Source organism: Prinia subflava, chromosome 26, assembly GCF_021018805.1.
Source record: "Prinia subflava isolate CZ2003 ecotype Zambia chromosome 26, Cam_Psub_1.2, whole genome shotgun sequence".
Classification (NCBI taxonomy): Eukaryota; Metazoa; Chordata; class Aves; order Passeriformes; family Cisticolidae; genus Prinia; species Prinia subflava.
The window spans coordinates 3592842-3600834 of NC_086272.1; the positions used below are offsets into that span (position 1 = coordinate 3592842).

The following is a 7993-nucleotide window of genomic DNA, read 5'->3' on the forward strand; positions in this document are numbered from 1 at the left end:
GCAGTTGGGAATTCTCGGGGTTGTTTTTCCCCGAGATACCTGAGTTTTGGTTTTTCTTCCCAAAAACCCCGCGCCCAAACCAGAAAAGAAGGACGGAGTCTGCAAGCTGAGGTTTCTAACTTTGTTTATTCTTCCTGATCCCTCTGTTCTCTCTCTGCCCTGCTCAGTTTCCTCCTGCAGAGCAGAGCATCAGCAGACTCCCCCAGGGCAGGAGGTCCCAGACCTTTTCCTATCATTTCTCTGATCCAACCACCTTCCACAACGTATTTTTATTTACAATTGTATACCAATTAATTCATTTCACTATTCTAAACACGTCAGTGCCACCTAAACCAATCTTGTGTGCCCTGTCACAGCCCAAGATCGAGTCTGAGGAAGAAGAGGAAGAAGAGGACAATGCCCTGATTCCTCCATCTTGGCCTCCCAACCTCCATTCTAAAAACCCCAAATTCTACATTTTCACCCTGTGACAAACTAAACAACAATTTATATCAAACTCTTGTGGCTTGTAATTCTTCGTGCAACACTGATAATCTTTCCCATGTGCTGAGATCCTAGACAGTGTCGTTTTGGGCTCTGTGCCAGGGTCCCGGACCCCTCAGGGCAGGCAGGAAGATGGCCCGGACTCCAACAGGGAATGGCTCCAGGGGTTTTGGAAAAAGCAGGACAGATAAGGCAGTGGTGGAGTTGTCCTTTCTGTAAGACAAGAGCAGCCCTCAGCAACGTTTGCCTCAGGAGAGCAGCAACAAGGAATGGGGGGGAAAAGGACCTTCCCTCACCCCTTGTGGGTTTGGTCAGAGATCCCCGGGCAAACTCAGCATCCCAAACTCCCAGGGCACTGGCAGAGGCGTTGGGGAGCGCTGGGGGAGCCGGGGACACCCAGCCAGGCCCCCTGTGACAATCTGTGCCAGGCTGTGGCTGCCAGGAGAGGGGCAGGAGGCAGCCAGGGCCACCCCAGTGCTCCCAAAGAGGCAGGGAGGGGCAGGTGACGCCTGCTCAGGCTCACCTGAGAACAGAGGCCAGAAGAATCAAGGGAATAAAAAGCAGGTGTGTCTATTGAGCAGCCCTCAGGTACATTTAGGGCAGGTGGGCTGCACCCAAAATGGACGACGGGTCACGGGTTTTCACACTTCTATAATTTTGGTCCTTTTATATATTGGGGGTTAATCTTCTAATTACAGCTTCAGGTAATGAAGTAATTTCCCCCCAGTTTGCTCCCTCATGACTGATTTTTGTTTTCATTCCTCGCTCCCTGGGACAGTGTGGTTTGCTCTGATCCCAGGCCTGGAGAGGAATTGTTTTGTCTGACCAAAATAAGAAGAGAGTAGCTAACACTGTGTGTGGAGTTTAGAGTTAGATGCTAAAAAGTGGCTTACAAATATATGAAAAAAAGAAAAAAAGCTAAATATATAATATAGAAAAATACAATAATATAATAAAATAAAAAGAAACCCCAACATATACACAGGTATATAATAAAGATAATAATTAAATGTAATATATATTATTATATGGCTACACATTTATATTATATTACATTACATTACATTACATTACATTACACTATAATAAATATATATACTAAATATAAAAATAATGGCCTCCTGTGATCCCAAGGCACCCCAGGCCAGGCAGGGTCCCCTCCCCCCCTGCCCTGGGCTCATCCTGGAGCCCACCTGGCCACAGGGACACCGGGCAGGTGGCCAGCAGCGGTCAGCACGGGCTGACCAAAGGATTGTTGGCCACCAGGAGTTCCTTCCCTGATCCGACAGTGCCTGGCATGGATGAAGGGAGCGGAATTTCCGAGCCTGGAGCTGGGCAGGCTTTGCCCACCACCCCCAGCTTGGGGCTGCAGCCTCTGCTGGTGGCAGCAGGGGGGCACCAAGGGTGTGGGGAGCCCCCAGCCAGCGCCCCCAGCCCTGCCCGAAGCTCCCTCTGCCCCACGGCAGGCACTGCCAGCAGGAACAGGAGGGCTGAGCATCCTCCTGGAGCCTGGGGCGCTGGGCAGACAGGGCTCATCAGAGCTGCGAGCAGGGACCCCCTGCCCCCTGGGCACCTCTGTTTGCCCAATCAGCTCCCCATGGCTGCACGAGGTTTTCAGGGAGAAAAACCCAAAACTCAGGTACCTCGGAGAATTCTTCTTCTCCTTCTAGTTCTCATTCTCGTTCTCATTCTCGTTCTCGTTCTCGTTCTCCTTCTCCTTCTCCTTCTCCTTCTTCTTCTCCTTCTTCTTGTTCCTCTTCTTCTTCTTCTCCTTCTCCTGCTCCTTCTTCTTCTTCTTCTCCTTCTCCTTCTCCTTCTCCTTTTCCTTCTCCTTCTCCTTCTCCTTCTCCTTCTCCTTCTCCTTCTCCTTCTCCTTCTCCTTCTCCTTCTCCTTCTCCTTCTCCTTCTCCTTCTCCTTCTCCTTCTCCTTCTCCTTCTCCTTCTCCTTCTCCTTCTCCTTCTTCTGCTTTTTCTCCTTCTTCTTCTCCTTCTTCTCCTTCTTCTTCTCCTTCTTCTTCTTCCTCTTCTTCTTCTCCTTCCTCTTCTTCCTCTTCTTCTTCTTCCTCAGACTCGATCTTGGGCTGTGACAGGGCACACAAGATTGGTTTAGGTGGCACTGACGTGTTTAGAATAGTGAAATTAATTAATTGGTATACAATTGTAAATAAAAATACATTGTGGAAGGTGGTTGGATCAGAGAAGTGATAGGAAAAGGTCTGGGACCTCCTGCCCTGGGGAGTCTGCTGATGCTCTGCTCTGCAGGAGGACACTGAGCAGGGCAGAGAGAGAACAGAGGGATCAGGAAGAATAAACAAAGTTAGAAACCTCAGCTCGCAGACTCCGTCCTTCTTTTCTGGTTTGGGCACGGGGTTTTTGGGAAGAAAAAACCAAACCTCAGGTATCTCGGGGAAAAACAACCCCGAGAATTCCCAACTGCTCTCCAAGCATGGAGCCATCCCTCTGATCGCTCTGGGCCACCCAAGAATCGCACAGTTGCACAGAATCTCTTGGTCTTTGGGTTTCCTTCCGCTCCCTGGAGATTTGGGACCCTGCAGTGAGGCACTGGAGAGTGTCTGTGTCCATGGAGGGGTAGCAGGAGACACTCCCCGGTCCAGGGCCCCAGCTGTGCTTCCCAAACCCCTCCACTCCCAAATCCACCCAGGAAAATCCTGCTCTGCTTTGCTGCTCTGCCTGCAGGGGAGGGAGGAGAATCTTTGGAGGAGATCCAAGCTGGGCATCAAAGGGCTGAAAACCTGGTTTGGGGTCCGAGGCCCACGGGACGTTTTCCTGAGCCTCAGAGAATCCCAGGGGCCCCGGATTTAGTTCCCAGGTGGATCCAGGTGCGCTTTCAAGAAGGAAAAATGCACCGAGCAGTGGTTGCTGGAAGCTGTCCCTGGCTGAGATTCCTGTTTGACATTCCAGGGCATTAGTGAAGGGTTCTGCTCCTCTCTTTCCCTGGGGATCCAGCAGAAATCTTGGCCCAGCTGGGAAAACCTTTCAGGTCACTGCCTTGATTGTTTGCTCTGGAGCCTCCCCAAGGAGCCGCAGGCCTGGGGAAGTCCCTGGTTGATGAAGGCATTGCTGGTGCCTGGGGCGCTGGGCAGACAGGGCTCATCAGAGCTGCTGGCAGGGCACCCACGCCCCCCCTGCTCCCTGGGCACCTCTGTTTGCCCAATCAGCTCCCCGTGGCTGCCTGGGGACAAAAGTCCCCTTGTCCACGTCCCTGGGGACGGGCACACCCTGGGCCCAGCATCGGCGCCGGGGCCAGCGCCGGGCTGGGCCGGGGCCGGGGCACTGCAGAGCCCCTCTGTGGGGACAAGGGCCATGGGGGGCTGCGGGCACGGCCCAGGCAGGGGCAGGGCTGGGGTGGGAGCCTGGTTGGGGCTGGGGTCCTTGGGGCCCTGCGCATGGGGCAGCTGCACAGAGCAGGGCCCAGGGGCTGTGAGTGGGCACGGTGGCTGTGGGGGGACAGGGCAGGGGTCGGGGCAGGGGACATTCCCCTCTGGGCTCTGCCATGGGGCTGCAAATTGAACTCACTGGGGACCTGTGGGGTGTTGTGGAGCTGGGATTTGGCACAGCTGAGGCATTGCCCAGCCCTCAGCCCTGTCTGCAGGGGACCCGCACTGCCCAGTGCTCCCAGTGCCCACAGGGAGTGCAGATCCCAATCCCTGCCCTAAGCACTCGGCCCTGGCTCCCCCTGTTCTCTCACATGTGGGGTTTGGGGCCGGGCTCAGCTCCGGGCTGTGCTGCACGGAACGCTCTGGCATGGCAGGGCCAGCGGGAGATGGGGGATGTGGCACTGGGGGCTGCTGGAGGATGGATGGTGTTGGAGCGGGGCTTGTCCCCACAGGGTCCCCAGCTGCCTTTGGATCCCCTTGGCCCCCCTTGGCCCCCCCGGGTTTCCCGGGACCTTGCAGGGACAGCTGCCCCGTGCGGGAAGCTGCAGGGATGCGGGCAGGGGGACTGGATCCGTGCCGCAGCTGGGATGGACTCTGGGCAGGGCTGGGCTTGTGGCCAGGGCTGGGGGCTGTGCCAAGCCGGGCTTTGTCCTGGGGGCTGTTGGGGAGGGCGCAGGGAGGAGTCCCGGCAGGAATAAAGGTGCTGGTGCCCTGCTGCAGCCTCAGGCAGCGCTGCCCAGTGCCAGAGGAAGATGAAGGTGGCTGTGCTCGGCGTGGCCCTGCTCTTCTCCATGCTGCTGTGCACCCCGGCACAGGCCAAGGTGAGGCACCAGCACAACGCTGGCCCCACAACTTGCCCTCTCTGCCCTCCCAGCCCACCCTTTTGGTCCCTTCACTCATTTCCTCCCTGCTCCCTCCCCTGTGTCCTGTCCAGGCCCCCAAACCCCCTCCCACCCCCCATTCCCGAGGCCTTTCCTTCCGTGTCCCCCCTTTGTCCTTTGCCTTTCATCCTGGCCACTGCAGCGTGGTCCCCCTGTCCCATTCCCTGATCCACCCCATGCCTCACAGACCCTCTCTCAGTCCTGTCCCTTCTGTCCTCACCCGGCCTGGTCCTTCTGTCCCCACCCAGCCCCTCCCTGGCTCTCCCGTGTCCCCACACCCCAATTCCTTTCTCTTGCCCCGTGCCTCCCCCCGTGCCTGTTCCACAGCCCCAGCCCAGCCCCTCGGGCTCTCCCTTTTCCCCAGCTCGGTGTCTCTGGCTCTCCCCCAGCTCCAGCAGATCTCCCTGGGGGCCCTGAGTTCCCCTCCCTCTGCCCCCGCCCTGCCCCCTGTCCCCCCCAGCCCCCCAGGCCCAGCGCAGCTGCAGCCTTTGCTCTCCTTCCCAGGCACTCCTGGAAGGAACCCAGGATGATCTGGAGGAGGTGAGTGAGGGGCTGGGGTTGGAGGGCGTCCCCTGTGGGGCTCGGGGGGCGCCCGTGTCCCCCCTGCCCTGCTGGCACCGGGGACTCCCCAGTGACCGGCCGGGTCTCCTGCTCTCTCCGCAGCTGGACTTGGGCAAGGTCGAGATCCCGGAGCCGACCGTGGTGGGTACCAGGAGCTGCGCCGCCGCCAGAGCCTCGCCCTGCGCGGCCACCGCGGCCAGGCCGTGCCGGCGTGTGCCAGCACAGGCCAGCCCAGCCCTGCCGACAGCCCCGGAAGCACCCCTGCCCCCTGGACCCTCGGCAGGGCTCCCCTCACCCGGGGACACAGAGGCTCTGGGGTTGTGGGTGTGCAGTTTTAAGGGCATTGCGTGATCTCACAGGATGAAAAACTCAGGGTTTGGGATTTTAGTGGATGGTGATGTCCGTGGGGCAATAGGGAGGATTTAGGGTGTTGTCTAAGTCCTTCTTCTTCACCTTCTTCCTCATGATTTTGGGTGGTTTTTTTGTAATTGGGTGGAAAAGGTCTGCATTGTGGGCCTGGGGTGACCAATTATTCGGTTAAAAGTATAAATAATACAGGTGTCATCTCGGTGATTAGTGTTTAATTAACCATGGGAAGAGTTAGAGGCACCTCCATTTTCTGATTTTCTGGCTAGAGCTCACACCTCGTGAGACTGAATTACAGATAAGAATTAATAAACCCTTGGCCAGGACCCTGCGCCTCAGGGCAGGAGTGCAGCAGCTCCTGTACCCCACTACTGCCGCGGGGCCCTTCCCCATGGGCCCCCCTCCTTTCCCCAGTCCCCCCAGTCCATCCCAGTGCCCCCAGCGTGTCACTGACGCTGCCCTTGTCCCCAGGACGTGCTGGGAAAAGACCTGAGGCTGCGCCGGCTCCTGCGGCAGAAGCGCCTGGCGGCCTCTCTGGATGCCTAGGTGAGCAGAGCCTGCAGGGACAGGGCTGGGGACAGGCCCCTCCGGTGTCCCGGTGCCAGCAGGGACAGGGCTGGGGACAGGCCCCTGGGGTGTCCCAGTGCCAGCAGGGACAGGGCTGGGGACAGGGCCCCTCCGGTGTCCCAGTGCCAGCAGGGCGGTGACGTTCCGGGCTCGGTGTTTTAGGGTCGGCAGCGTCTGTGCCGTCCGTGTCCTGTCCTCCTCCGGCGGCACGAGGAGATGATCGTCCCTGGAGGAGCCCCCCGATCCCCTTTGAGCCCGGGGCCGTTTCCCCTCAATAATCAATAAACCCTTTCAGCAGAGCTGCCCTCTCTGTCTGTCTGTCCCTCTGGGTGAGTCTGTCCATGTGTCCGGGTTTCTGCTCTCCTGCCATGTGGGGCGGCTCGCCTGGGGCTCTGCTCCCTTCCTGCCGGGCTCTGCCGCCCCCACGGCGCACCCCACACCGCGGCTGTGGGCTGTGGGTGCTGCGGGGTGCACTGGGGACAGTTTGGGGGGGTGGGTGGGTGCGCAGGGAGAGCCAGGAGCAGGTGCTGGCTGTGATCACCATGGGGCTGTTGTGGCTCCAATATAGAAACAGTTTACAAAATACAGTTTATTTCCAAATGAGTTTCTTTCTTCAACAAAAAAATACACCTCTTCTTTGGAATTCTGGAAGCTGAAAATGTCAGGGTTTCTGTGCTAAGAGGCGCTGACCCTCAGGCAGGCTCTGCATTTGACCCGAGGCCGTGGAACTGGCTTCCTAAGTTGGGCGGTGGCACTGGGGTTGTGGGTGTGCAGTTTGAAGGGCATTGCGTGACCTCACAGGGTGAAAAACTTGGGGTTCGGGATTTTAGTGAATGGTGATGTCCATGGGGAAATAGGGAGGATTTAGGGTGTGGTCTAAGTCCTTCTTCTTCACCTTCTTCCTCATGATTTTGGGTGGTTTTTTGTAAATGGATGAAAAAGGTCTGCATTGCGGGCCTGGGGTGGCCAATTATTGGGTTAAAAGTATAAATTATAGAGGTGTCATCTCGGTATTGGGTCATTAGTGTTTAATAACCATGGGAAGAGTTAGAGGCACCTCCATTTTCTGATTTTCTGGCTCGAGCTCATGCCTTGTGAGACTGAATTCCAGGTAAGAATTATAAACTCTGAGTCTGATCACGGAACCACCTGTATTAATCCCGTGCATTAATCCCGGCTCTAACACGAAGAAAAGGAGATAAGAAACCAGCAGCTATTTTTTAAAAACCAGTCTCTTTGCGTCACCAGTATCTGTTGGTGCTGCAATCTGGTTCCTGGGCTGGGCGGGGCTGCTGCGTGTCCCTGGCCCCGTGGTGGAACGGGGCTGTGGCTGTCCCTGGCTCTGGGCTGGAAGGACAGTGCCCGCTCTCCCTGACCGGGGCCTTCCTGGGTGCCCATGTCCGGCTGGCCGCAGAGGGTGGCCCTGTGTCACGATCCAAGCAGGAATCGTGATAGGTTCGTGTGATCTCAGAGTGCAAAGAGTACTCGAGGGTACAAGAGTTTAATCATACAACAAATGCACCTTTATTGAGTGCCAACAACACTTGCGATAGAGGGAATGAGAAAGGAAAAATAGGATACAGAGCGAGGAAAGGGGGCCAGGGGGATATAGCTACCAACACCAGAGGCGTCCTCGTGGCGTGGCGTCCGGCCAATGGATCCGTCTTCTGTCTATGGGGAGATCTCCAAGTGTGAGTCACGGGGGGAAGCTTTTATTGTCATTTCAGAAGCGGGCGG

General features: G+C 57.0%; 1 long non-coding RNA gene across 1 annotated transcript; it reads left to right on the forward strand.

Moving 5' to 3' along the window:
- The first annotated feature begins 4609 nt into the window (after nt 1-4609).
- Nucleotides 4610-6553, forward strand: LOC134562124 (uncharacterized). Its single transcript, XR_010083076.1, has 5 exons — nt 4610-4702; nt 5267-5302; nt 5426-5464; nt 6161-6235; nt 6419-6553. It is a non-coding gene; the product is annotated as an uncharacterized LOC134562124 (long non-coding RNA).
- The last annotated feature ends 1440 nt before the right edge of the window (nt 6554-7993 follow it).